The following is a 14307-nucleotide window of genomic DNA, read 5'->3' as shown; positions in this document are numbered from 1 at the left end:
CAAAATGTTCATTTGAGTAACCAAATGAAACAATGCAGTTTCGGTTTGCTGTTGAAGCACGTTCCCTGCATGGCCACCTTGGCTGCTGCATGGGGGTTGACTTCAACACTATTTCCCCGTCTGATCTCATGGTTATTGAGAATGGGTATTACCTGGTTGGTTTTTTGAATAGGGCTGACTATGATCGTATCTTGTCGCAGGGACCTTGGATTATTTTTGGACAATATCTCACCGTTCAACCTTGGACTAAGGATTTTAGCCCCATGCAACCGTATCGCAGTGTGGTTTTGGCTTGGATTTAACTGCTGGGTCTCTTGGGCTTTTTGTTTCGACGGTAAATTGTGGAGGCTATTAGGAAGTTTATCGGGAAGGTTGTCAAATTGGACTTCCAGACGGATAATAGAATTAGAGGCCGCTTTGCTCATCTTGCTGTGTTCTCAAATCTCGAGAAGCCCCTAATTTTTCAGGTCTTGGTTGACGGTGCCGTTCAGAGGGTGGAGTATGAGGCCTTTCTTACAATTTGTTTTGGTTGCGGCAAATATGGGTACGTCAAGGATTTATGCCCAATGTTGGTTGTGCATCAGACCCTTGAATCCCCTTCAGAGGTGGTGAATATTGGTTCAAATGCGACCACCGGTGGTGCTGTTGAAGAAACGGGGCTGAAGTTCAATCCCTGGATGTTGGTAGAGAGAAGATCTCGACGAGGGTTGATGAATGCTCGAGGCAACGCCAGAGTGAATAACGGAGCAAAATTTCGTAAAGAGTCGTTGAGCTCTCGATTTTCAGCGTTAAAGAAGGTGAGAGAGACTAGCGATAATCACGCTGTCTCTGCTGGTGATTCTTTGTCGGTGAAAGGGGCTGGAATAAATTCTAAGGGAGTTGTTGGCTTTAGTACCAGGGTTAAGGACAAATCATTAAGGGTTTTGGGCTCAATCTCTGGTCCAAGTTATAAGCCTACTTCAGATGTTGGGTCTTCTAAGGGGGCTGCTACGGTGGCTTAGGAAATGAAGGACTTGGGTCGTCTAGATTTTGGGCTTGCGGTGGAGCCTGCTAAGCAGATATCTTCGGGCCAGGCTGCTAATGGGAAGTTTGGAAAAGTTCTGGAGAAGAGGCCTTTGATAAGCAATGCAACTACACAGATTTCGAATGAAGATTTTAACATTGATGATTTTGTTTCTAATTCTAATTTAAATTTTGGTGTTGCAGGATCATCACATCACTTCTCTTCTAGTAAGGACATGGTTTTGGACAATGTTGTTCGTGGTGATTTATCGATTGAGGTTTAAGGGGATTTAAATGCTGGAATTTTTGAAAACATTAAAGCTCATTTTAATCCTGCTTTCGAAGGCTCTGGGGGTACCCCTGTTCCCATTTTTGATGGTGTTTTAGACCTCGAAAAACATTCAGCAATTAGTTTTAAAGATACTTCTCACAAGAAAGAAAAAATTACTTCGATCAGTCTATCCCGAAAAAGGTTAGGTAACAGAATTTCCATTTCCAAAGAGAGGCATGGAGGTAGAGATTCGAATGGGCGTAGTAGTCGAAAAGCTTCTAATGCATTGTGTGGTCGGGGAAGTCATTTCAAAGCTTCCGAGAATTCTAGAGTTTCGTTAGCTGAATCTATGGAGGAAATGGCTAAATTCATTTCAAATTCAAATATTAGTAATGACCTTAACTCTGATTCGGATGATGCGGCTTTGATCTCGGATGGGGATACTGTCTCTTGACAGTAAAAGGTACGGTTTCTAATTTTTGTATTTTATTATGAATTTCACTATATTTTCTTGGAATTGTTAGGGATGTGCCAGCGATAAGTTTCCTCGTACTTTTGGGTAATATAATCAGGAATATAGTATTGATATTCTTAGTTTGCTTAAGACAATAGTAAGTGGTTCCAAAGCTGATAATATTATTGCCAAGCTGGGATTCCCTTGTTCTCATCGCGTTGAAGCGATTGGTTTCTCGAGGGGCATTTGGATTGGTTGAAAAAATTCTGTCCCTCTTGAGATCATTTATAATCATTCTCAGTTTATTCTGGCTCAGGTTAGATCTACGTCTTCCTCAATTTTAGTCTTCATCTCATTCGTTTATGGGAGCCCAAATAGGCAGAAACGTAAGGATTTGTGGGATATTTTGAAATGTTCAATTCCTATGGGAAATTACCCATGGGTTGCAATTGGTGATTTCAATGCTATTCTTTCTTTCTCTGAGAAATTAGGTGGTATGTTTAAAGGTAGGCAATGCCCTTTCTTTGGTGACTTTATGGACAAGGCAAAGCTTCATGATTTAGGGTACAGAGGCCCCCCTTTACTTGGCACAGGGGTTTGCTTTTTGAGAGGCTTGATTAGGATTTGGAAAATGAAGCTTGGGTCTAGCACTTTCCTAATAGTTTGGTCACGCATCTCCCAAAAATTATGGATTTCTCAGGTTTTAATCATCTAGCTTAGGTGGAGTTAAAGATTCGGAAGGAGTTGGAGAATGTTCTTCATCATAAATGACTCTTTTGGAAACAGAAGGCCCGCTATGATTGGCTTCATCTTGGAGATCGCAATACTAAGTTTTTTCATGCTTGCATGTTGTGTCAAAGGAAGAATAGCCGTATTACTGTGATCCGTAATGATTGTGGGGACTGGATTTATGATTCAGAAGCTATTGAAGCCGAGGCTAATAAATTCTTCTAGAATTTGTATGGGAGCCTTCTGGTCCTATAAGATGTTTGCCTCCTAGTAAATTTCCTCGCCTTGGTCAAGATGATATTTATTTTTTGGGGAAGCAGGTCACTAATGAGGAAATTAATGGGGCTCTTTTTGACATGTCTCCTCTCAAAGCTCCTGGTAGGGATGGCTTTCATGCAGTTTTTTTTCCAAAAGCAATGGAATACTGTTGGAGATGCAGTTTGCAATTAGGTTAGAAGTATTTTCAATGGGGACACCATCGATGTTGATATGAATAATACCTTAATTGTCCTCATTCCCAAGGTTGATAGTCCTGAGGATTTTGCTCAATATCGTCCGATTAGCCTCTACTCTGTATTATACAAACTCGTGATGAAGGTTATTGTGAATCGTTTTAAGATTATTTTTTCAAAGATGATTGGTCCTGAGCAGGTTGTGTTTATTGCAGGAAGGAATATAACTGATAACGTCATTATTACCCAAGAGGTAATTCACTATATGCGGAGTTCTTCTAAAAGAAAGTGGATGACTATCAAGATAGATTTGGAGAAGGCCTACGACAGAGTGCGATGGGACTTCATCAATGCTTCGCTTCAAGCAGTCGGTATCCCTACTTTTCTCATAAATGTTATTATGTCCTCTATTTCTAACTCTTCGATGTTGGTTTTGTAAAACCGAGTTTCTTTGTCTATGTTCAGTCCAACTAGAGGAATTAGGCAAAGATGACTGCTACCCCCTTATTTTTTCGTCTTATGCATGGATTGGCTTGGCCAAATAGTTCAATCGGCTATCTCGAAGGGTAAATGGAGCCCCATTCACCTTTCTCGGTCTAGTCCTCCTATCTCTCATTTATTCTTTGTGGATGATTTAGTTATTTTCAATAAAGCAGATACGAAGCAAAATAGACTCATAAAGGACATTCTGGGCAGTTTTTGAGATTTTTCTGGGCATAAAATAAATGCTAGGAAAATGAACATATTTTTTTCTAAAGGTGTGGATGTGACGGTGGTGAAATCGATTAGTTCTTTGTTTGGTTTCCAAAAAGTCCAAAATTTTGGTCATTACTTTGGAGTTCCACTTTTTCATAAGAGGGTGACTAATATTACTATGCACTTCGTTGTTGAGAAAGTTAGAGGAAAACTCCAAAGCTGGGATGTAAAAAGATTATCCATTGCTGGCCGCATCACTCTGGCACAGTCGATTCTCATGTCTATTCCTAGCTACTTTATGCAGTCCATGATGATCCCTAGGAAAGTTTGCGATGAAATTAAGAGTTTGGTGAATCAATTCATTTAGTGTTCTTCTGAGCATAAAAAGAAAATGCCTCTGGTTGGGTGGGATTCCATTTGCCAACCTAAATGTTGTGGAGGGCTTGGTTTACGGAAACTACGAGACCAGAATATCTCATTCCTGCTAAAGCTCGGGTTTAATATCATAACTGATAAAGAGGCCCTATGGGTTCAGGTTATCAGGGCTAAATACCGTATAAAGGATACTCTTCCTGACTTTATTAGGCGAGACCATTCTTTTCTTTGGAATTCTCTAACTAAAATTTGGTCGTTGCTTCAAGAAAACTTATGTTGGTCTATTGGGAACAGGTGCCAAATTCGCTGTTGGGAAGATGTTTGGGTTCCTAGTGTTTAGCAGCTGATCAGGTTTATTCCGGCTAATGTCAATATTGGCCCAGGGTGCTATCTCAATGATATGGTCAATGAGGATGGTTTGTGAAACCTTGATTTGTTCAGACTTTGGCTTCCGAATGAGGTGATCGAGTTGATTATGGGTATTCCTCCTTCTCTTCTCTCAGAGGGCCCAGACAAAATCACTTGGTGCCATACTTTGTCTGGAAATTTCTCAGTTAAAAGTGCTTATAATATTTGCAATGGTGATGAGTGGAATTCGAAGGATGAAAAAAGGAAGTGCGTTTGGAAGACTCCAAGCCCACAAAGAGTTCGTTTCTTTATTTGGTTGGTTCTTAAGTAGCGTCTCCTCAGTAATGTTGAAAGGGTTAAAAGAGGTTTAGTAGTTGATCCTTCATGCTCTATATGTAGTTTTCCTTCAGAAGATATTCTTCATATTCTCAGAGATTGTAATGCAACTAAGGATATGTGGAGCCAGGTCATAACATGTAATCGTTTAACGAATTTTCTCTCTCTTAATTTACAAGACTGGATTCTTTTGAATGTGCAAGATGCTTCAGTGATCTCAGAGGGAGGAATTAGCTGGGATTGTCTTTTTGGAATTCTGATTTGGCGGCTTTGGAAGAACCGTAATCTTCTCATTTTTGAAGGTCATTCTTGGAGTTTGAGAGAGATTGTCAACAATGCCTTATGTTGGGCTACTCAATGTTATTCACCCTCTAGAGTTACTCCTAGTGGCGATTTTGGTCTTCCCTTGGAAGAGCAAGCTTATGGTTCTAAGATCTTTCTTAATACAGATGGGGCAATGCCACTAGATACTGGAAATGCATATGTTGGGGGGTTGCGAGAGATAGGAACGGACAGTGGCTCTTTGGTTTTAATCGATATCTTGGAAAGTGCTCGATTTTTGAAGCTGAACTTTGGGGCATTTTTGAAGGGATTAAGCTCGTCCAGCGAAGAGGTCATTATTGTGTAATAATCCTTTCAAACAGTCTGGACGTTGTTCAGGCCATTCAAGGGAGGTTTTCAGACACATCGAACTCTGCTTTGATTCGGTGAATCCAGAGTATTCTATCTTAAGAGAACTTTTGGTTATTGTGTTATATTCCAAGGGAGCAAAATGAAGTTGCTGATTGTATGGAAAAAGGAGCTTTATCTTTTAGAGTTGATTTGCAATTTTTTGATTTTCCCCCTATTATGGTTCGGAAATTCTTAAATGTGGATCAGTCTAGAGGTTTTTTCTCAGACCATTTGGATGTAACTAATTAGATGTTTCTTTTTTTTTTCACAAAAAAGAGAGAATAGTATAAATTTAACGCTATTTTTCCTTCCATATTTGAAATATTACCCAAGATTTTGTTATAATATTGTGCCTAGGTAGCTCCTTTGCATTAGCTACCTAACTACTCTAACATTTATTATCTTTCATTATTTTTTTCTAATAACAAGTAATTCATTCTTTTCCTTTTTTGATGGGACATGAACTATAAAGTGATTCATTAAATAAAACTACCATATTCCGTATACGATTAAACATATACATTTTTCTTTGTAACCATGCTTGAATTCAAAAATAGCAAGCTTATTTGGTCATGTATCTATGGGTGTACACCAAACATTTTGTTGCTCATTCTTCTTTTGCTCCTTAGATATGCTTCTTCTGTTGCTCTCCTTGAGACACGTATTCAATTATTTTCTCACTAACATTTGTTTACGGTAAATGTTAAAATCTCATTTCCTTCTCCTTAAACCAGTGAAACAAAAAAGTTTAGGTCTGAAGAACATATTCATGATGAAATTGTTAGTACAAAAGTTCGGTGAGGAAAATTTCGAATACACAAATAATAACTCGAACAGAAAACGAATAAATAGGACAAGGCTTCAAAACGTGTATCAAACCACTATCTTTAAGGATCTAATCGCCCCTCACCTATACTCAGTGTGGAAATGAGTTTCAAGCAAATGAATCTTGAGGATACAATGAAGCCTGATGACTATTTGCGTTTTGCATTGACGAAAATTGTCCACTAAGCACTGGGTAATGTATAATAAGAAAATCAATTTCTATAAAAAATTTCTGTGGTAACTCTTTATAGAATAATCTAATAATATTAGAATATGGAGGAAATATAGAAAGAATTTTAGAACTTGTTGGTATATTTCCAAATAAAATCTTATTTCTATTTATAGGAATTTTAATGTTTCTTCATATAGACATTTTTCAAGAGATGTCGTTTCGAATAATAATATCTTTAAAAGAGACACAATTATTGATCTAGTATCTCTTGATCAAACATAACTATTCAAATAATATTGTCTAAATAGTTATAATTCTTTGTCAATAACAAAAAAGATATAACTTTTGATTAATTACACCCTTCCATTTATAGTTATTGGAACACTATAAATATTTTTGAAAATGTTCCAACAATCTCCCCCCATTTTCAAGATATTTTAGATTTTGATATTCTTTGAAATCAATTTGCATAAATGAAGTTGTGCTACAATTGAACCTTCACTTAACGAAAACATGTTAAAGTTAATCGAAATTATATGGTAGACTAAGCTTTGAATCAACTATTCCATTTGATTAACCAAAAATATCTCACACAATAATTTCAACACTGGTTAATGCATAGTATCCAGGGACACTATTATGACCATGTGCTTGTGTCCTCTTTTTATGAATGTTGTCAGAGTCAACCCTTTTGAGCTCTTAAAAGTGGTCACACTTCTACTCACATAGGTAGATCCCATCAAGAGTGCTCTCATAATTATAACACTCTAACATATTTAAGTTATGGATCTATATTACTCATCATTCCCTTATCATTACGGGTATCTAACACTTTAATATTAGGATAGATATATTTATAGTGCTAGCAGTCACATACTAATAATGTACTTTGTCTTATTGAACTTAAGACCTAATGTTATACCAAGCGTTGAGTTGAGTTTCCATCATAGGTAACTCTCATTAATGGGCTTGAGTCACATCCCTTTTGAGATCTTGTTGACTACATCTCTAGCAAGACTTTTTGTCAAAGGATCCACCAAATTTTCACTTGACCTCACATAATTAATAGTGATCACTCCATCAAAGATTAATTTTCGGACATAGCTATGTCTTAATCTAATGTGTATAGACTTTACATTATATACTTGGGTATATGCCTTTGCTAGAGTAGTCACACTTTCACAACGGATAGAAACAGGTGAAATTGGTTTAGGTCATAGAGGTACATCATAAAGCAATTTTCTTAACCATTGTGCTTTTTTAGATGCAGCAACTAATGCAATAAATTTGGTTGCCATGGTGCAATCAATAATACATTTTTGTTTTTCAGAACCCCAAGAAATGACTCCTCCATCAAGAATGAAGATCCATCCACTAGTAGAAGCATGATCTTCCAAACTTGTAATCCAACTAGCATCCAAATACCCTTTTAAAATTGAAGGATATCCATTATAGCACAAACCGCAGTTAATAGTTTTCTTTAAGTACCTAAGTACTCTATTCAAAGCTTGTTAATGCAAACTACTTGGATTACTTCTTTATCTACTTAATTTCCCAAAAACATATGCAATATCATGTCTTGTACAAGTCATTATGTACATAAGACAACCAATTAGACATATTTCAATTGATCAATGTTTCCACCAACATTAGATACTAATTTTATTTGAGGATCCATGGGTGTAAATGCTGGTAAACAATTGAAAACATCAAACTTTTTAAACATCTTTTCAATGTAATGTGATTGTAATAAAGCTATAGTGCTTTCCTCTTAGGTTATTTTAATCCCAAGAACAACATCTGCTACACCTATATCCTTCATAGCAAAGTTGTTTGGCGAGAATTTCTTTGTGTTTTTAATTTGTTCCAAATTCATGCCAAATATGAGCATGTTATCTACATATAAGCAAATTATGACACCTTTTCCATTTTCAAATTTGCTATATATGGACTTATCAAATTCATTTATTTTATAGCCATTAGCTAGAACAACCTTGTCAAACTTTTGGCGTCATTGCTTTGGTGCTTGTTTAAGTCCATTTAGAGATTTAATAAGCTTACATACCTTATGATCCTGTCCTGGAACAACAAATCCTTTCAGTTGTTCTATGTGCACTTCCTTTTCCAATTCACCATTTAAAAATGCAGTTTTAACATTCATTTGGCGAACAACCAAATTATATATTAAGGTAAGTGATATTAAGAGTCTAATCGTAGCAATTCTTGCTACTGGAGCATACATATCCAAGTAATCAATACCTTATTTTTTTGTAAAACCTATGGCTAACAACCTTGTTTTAATTTTATTAATGGCTCCATTGACCTTCATTTTCTTTTTGAGGATCTATTTACAACCTATTGGTTTGAAACCCGATGGAAGATAAACTAAGATCCAAGTTTGATTTCCCATTATTGAATCCATCTCATCATTTATTGTTTCTTTCCGAAAAGCAGAGTCTTGAGATTTTATTGCCTCTTCAAATGTAAAAGGATCAGATTTCATATTATAACAATAAGGTATCTTATTGTCTATACTTTCACCTTTACCTTCTACAAGGAACATAATGAAATCTGGTCCAAAATCTTTTACCTTTTTAATCCTTTTACTTCATCCTAATTCCTGACAAGATTCATCATTATTATCAATTTGTTCAAATAAAATCTCATTCTCATTTGAATAATGAATTAATTGTTTTGGTTGTAATTATCTTGAAATAGCATTAAATCTATTTTCATAAAAATAATATATCTTGATTCAAAACAATATCAATAACATCAATTTCAACTTGATTTATAAGCTTTAAATTTATTAAGCGCTTCATCTTTTGAATGCAATAAATATACATAAAATATATAGAACAATCATTAATAAAAGTAACAAAATATTTCTTTCCACCTAATGTAGGAGTATTATGCGTGCCACATAAATCACTATGTATCAAATCAAGTGATTTTGTTTTTCTTTTAACCTTAGGGAAAGGGTTTCTAGTAACTTTAGTCAACATATGTGTATTGCATTTTTCAAAATTATTGTAGTAATCATGAAGAATAGAACCTTAAAGTTATTAGTACAAAACTTCAGTGAGGAAAATCTCGAGCACACGAATGAAAAACGAACAACAACTCGAACAGAAAACGAAGAAATAGGACAAGGCTTCAAGGCGTGTATCAAGCCACTATCTTTAAGACTCTATTCGCCCCCACCTATATTTGGTGTGCAAATGAGTTTCAAGCAAATGAACCTCGAGGATATAATGAAGCCCAATGACTATTTGCGTTTTGCACTGACGAAAACAGTCCACTAAGCACTTTACAAAGCATAACAAGAAAATCAATTTCTAAAAAGAATTTCTGTAGTAAATCTTTATAGAACAATCTAATAATATTAGAATATGGAGGAAAGATAAAATAATTTTAGAACTTGTTGGTATATTTCCAAATAAAATCTAATTCCAATTTATAGGAATTTTCATGTCTCTTCATAGAGACATCTTTCAATAGGTGTCTTTTTGAATAATAATATCTTCAAAGCAGACATAATTATTCATCTAATATCTCTTGATTAAACATAACTATTCAAATAATATTGTTTAAATAGTTATAATTCTTTTCAATAACCAAAATATATAATTTTTTATTAATTACGCCTTTTCATTTATATTTATTGGAATGTTATAAATATTGTTGAAAATATTCCAATAGAATTCTGACTCCATTGCTTTGCCTGAGAATATGAGCAAACTGTTCTAAAATTTCCAAGAGTGAAATCACATAATAAAAGAATTCCTTAAAGCTGTCATTACTATTATTTTAAGGCAAGAAAAGAGAAGTTTATCAAGTTTGATTTAGAGATGAAATTCAATGTATATATGTATTGATATAGGTGGGAGAGATTAGAGAGATCGATAAAGTTGATGCAGTTTGCTGCATTAAAATGGAAAGTGCCTCCATTATATTAGCCTTCAGTTCAGTTAATGGCAAGTCAGTTTTAGGTCCTACCAACTGTATTTTATTTTTTTTCCTTTGGGAACCTAATCTTATTCATCATCTAACTTAATGCTTCCACTTCATAACTTCTCTTCATCTTCTCATCACTCTGTTTCCTTCTGCATTTCAATCAGAACCTGACCTTTCCTACCACTTAGAACCCAACTCCAAATTTGATGTTGTTGCCTTTTTGCTTTAAGCCGAATATGGGGTAGTTGTGGAACCCAGTAGGAGGCAGTCCATCGTTAATATTTTCTATAAGACATAGAAAAAGTGTTTTAAAGGTGCCACCAAGAGGAATATTTGTATATTACTCATGGATTCTTGCAAATCCAGGGTGAATGTTGATGGAGAAGAATAAGTTTGTTGCTTGCACTTAGGCTTCCACGTCTTTTTCTATTAAAAAAAACTTATATTAACATAATATTAAAATATATAATTTTTAAGTACCAATATAATAATGACACATCATTAATTTTTAAAGAAATACAAATATTATTCTACCCTCAATCACATTATCATCTCTAAATTTATTTAATTTTAATTAAAATAATTAAAACTTTGGGGAAACGTTGAATGCCGGAAAAAACATAACAAAAAGAAATAAAATTTGAAAATATTTAAATCAATAATTAAAAAAGAATAAAAATCATAAGTACAAATTGAAAAAAAACTAAAATCAACCATTAAAAATCTAGAAAAAAAACACACTAGTAAAAAAAATCAAAATTTGAAAAATTATAACCATCGGTGGTTTTATCAAATTCTAAAATTTGATTAAAAATTAAAGAAATAGAAACAGAAATTAAAAAGAAAAATAACCTGTCTAGATATTAAAAAGAATTTAAAAAGCCTAAAAATTAAAGGAATTAAAACTTGATTGCATAAAAATAAAACATGATTTGAAAGAAAATAAATAAAATACTATTAAATTAAAAAAACTAAAATAATTTAAAAATTATAAAATAAGAAAACATGTTTGTTTGTTTATTAAAATTTTAATTTGTTAAATAATTTAATTAAAGTTAAATTAAGTTAGAGAAGATATTAAATATGGATGAATGTATAATAATACTTTTACATTTATAAAAATTGATAATGTGAATTTATTTTAAAATTTAACAATTGTTTTTTTCCGTTTATATGAAGTTGAATGAAACAAGATTTAACGTTAACGAACGAACACTTATTAGTATAGAAAAGATTTAATACATGTGTTAAGTTATGATCGGAAGGGAACCAAAAGGGCATATATATATATATAAGGGACAAAAAGTTTGTTCCATCTTTATATCACAATTACTTTTAAAAAGCCATTGATTAAATCTTAGTTTTAATTGCATGGGAATGAACTAGTGATGAATTGTAGAAACTTTAAATGTCATGTGAAATTCTATTGTTGGAATATATATGGATGAATAAATTATAAGAATCAACTAGGGATACAGAAGCTAATATGTGATATACAAATGGAAAGACAATGAAGTGAATTAACAATCATTTAATATTAATTTGATTTTTGGTCTTTGGGATTATATAATATACATTGATAATTTGATATGGTGACATGGTCACCTAGGGATAAATGAAAATATGTGATTTGTGTATCTATATATATTTATATGAAGCATAAATAATAAGAATGTTATATTTTGAATGATGTGTACATATTTATGTGTTAATATGTGGACCATGATGTGAAATCTTAATTTCTTTATTGCCTTAATAAATGAATTTCCCTAGTAAGTTTAGTTGAATATTTAGGATATGTATGCATGTTATGGGATCAATGTGCACTCGACTTGAATGAAAAATATGTTTCATGAATGGAGATATATAGCCTTACGACATTGCACTTTGGTGCACTTTGGGCCTTATATGTTGGTGTGTTTAGATTTGATGCACAATTAGTGCAAAATATGTGGGTATGATCTATTGGGATCCCGAGAATTCGAGTCATATTCCACTAGTGTTTACTAAAAATTATGTGTTCATAATTAAAGAAAAATTAATTTATAAGTATGTCATGCATTAACAATAAACTTGGATATAGTGACTTGACTAAAATAGGAAAATGGCGAGATTAATTAGTAATTTGTTAAATGAGGATAAAATAAATGCCATAAACCTAAATATGAGTTAAGTATGTATGAGGAAATGTGAAATAAATTATTAATTGATTATAGTGGGTTAAATGTTAGTACGTGTGATAATGAAAATTTTGGTACTAGAGAGCTATTGCCTTAATAGGAAGCAAGGAATTGATTTTCGATATGGTAAGTAGACGAAATGTGAATGAATATGAAATTATTAATAAAAGTGTATATAGATTGGAAATGGACTGAAGACAAGTTTGGTTTGAATAGGTACTAATTTAATGAGTAAACATGTGTTGACAATTAATAACCTCCTTAGTCTATGGCTTGAACATTTTAAATTAACCTCATTGCAAGTACTCAAGTCTTAATCTGAAATTAGCTTGAAGAAAGCATAAAATAATATTAAATCTATGTTATAAAAGACTCAATGTTGATCCAATAAGGGTAAGATAGGAAATTTGACTATACTTACTAAGCTCTTCGAGATTAGTGTGTTAGTTGCTTGAACATGTAGGTATCGAATTCATCAAGAAGTTAATGGGTTTGATTAGGAAGCTTCGCGCCACCCTTGAAATGAGGTTGTAATATATTTTCATTAATTGATATTGTTCAAAAAATCTGATTAAGAAAATGATTTTTAGTTACAGCGAAAGTTTAAATATTTTGAAAACGAGCCAGTTATTGATATTTATAGCAATAAACAATTTCCCCAACGTGAAATTGGTTTAAATAAACAATTTATAGCAATAAATATTTTGCGTGAGATAAATCCAAAACGTTCTCGACTTTCAACTGGGTGACCTTCACCGCTATCCTCATGCCCCAAATTGCTTCGAGTGTGGGCTCAAATAAAAAGAATCAAACACAAAACCAAAAGAGATATATTACTTTTAGTAGGAAAGTAATTCTCTCAATAGAAACCACTAGAAATTATTATTTCCAAAAAATCAAATTTATTCTCAGAAAATAAATTTCCACTACTTTTTGGCTGAATAACAATATATGCAGTTTATGCGTAAAAACTTGTGTTAATAGCTCTACCAGTATCATCTATTTATAGGGAGAGATAGGAGAATCCTAGTTGAATAAGTATAACACAAATAATATTTAGAAAAATAGTCTTCTAGTTTAACTAGAAGGGGGGAGGGGTGGCACACCCTCTCAATTCCTTTAGGGTTGCTGCCCCTTACTTGTTTATGTGAGGCAGATTGGGTCTCTCACGTATTGAATCGAATTATATGTGCTTCTTGGTTTTTTGACCTAACTTTTATAATATAATCTAACCTGATATTTTTTTTATACTTCCAAAAGAAAATATTAATTAATTAATTTAATTAATCAAATTAAATAATTAGTTTCTCAATTAAATAATTTTCCCAAATCAATTCTAATTTCGTTAAAGTCATGACAACTTTACCATAAAAGAATCTAAGAGGAAATATATTTAATTTTCATATTCAACAATTCATAATGACTAATTAATTTAATTTTATTTTCAAACTTCAATTATTTTATTTAAATAATAATTTGAAAACCTTAAATTAATTCTTAAGTCATTAATATACTTAGTGAGAAAATGAATTCATTTGTGAAATTTCTCTAACTTCATCATTTCTCTTTATTTTTGTTTATTTGGTTCTACATGCAATTCATTTATGGTTTCAATGAGCTAGCAACGGGACCAACTGGATATATGTAATTAGGATTCAAATAATTTATAGTTAAGTTCTAGCTTTTTGCCTATTGCTTATAAACTTATTTAGTCACGAAGTTATTCCACTATAGTATCATGACTAAACTCTCCCTAATTACATATCCGTACGAAAGTTACTCAATCAATGCTTTTCCAATGACCTTGTCAAACCCCCATAGGATATACTTAATCTCTT

This window comes from Gossypium raimondii, chromosome 6, assembly GCF_025698545.1.
Source record: "Gossypium raimondii isolate GPD5lz chromosome 6, ASM2569854v1, whole genome shotgun sequence".
Taxonomy (NCBI): Eukaryota; Viridiplantae; Streptophyta; class Magnoliopsida; order Malvales; family Malvaceae; genus Gossypium; species Gossypium raimondii.
Note: the sequence above shows the minus strand (reverse complement) of the source record.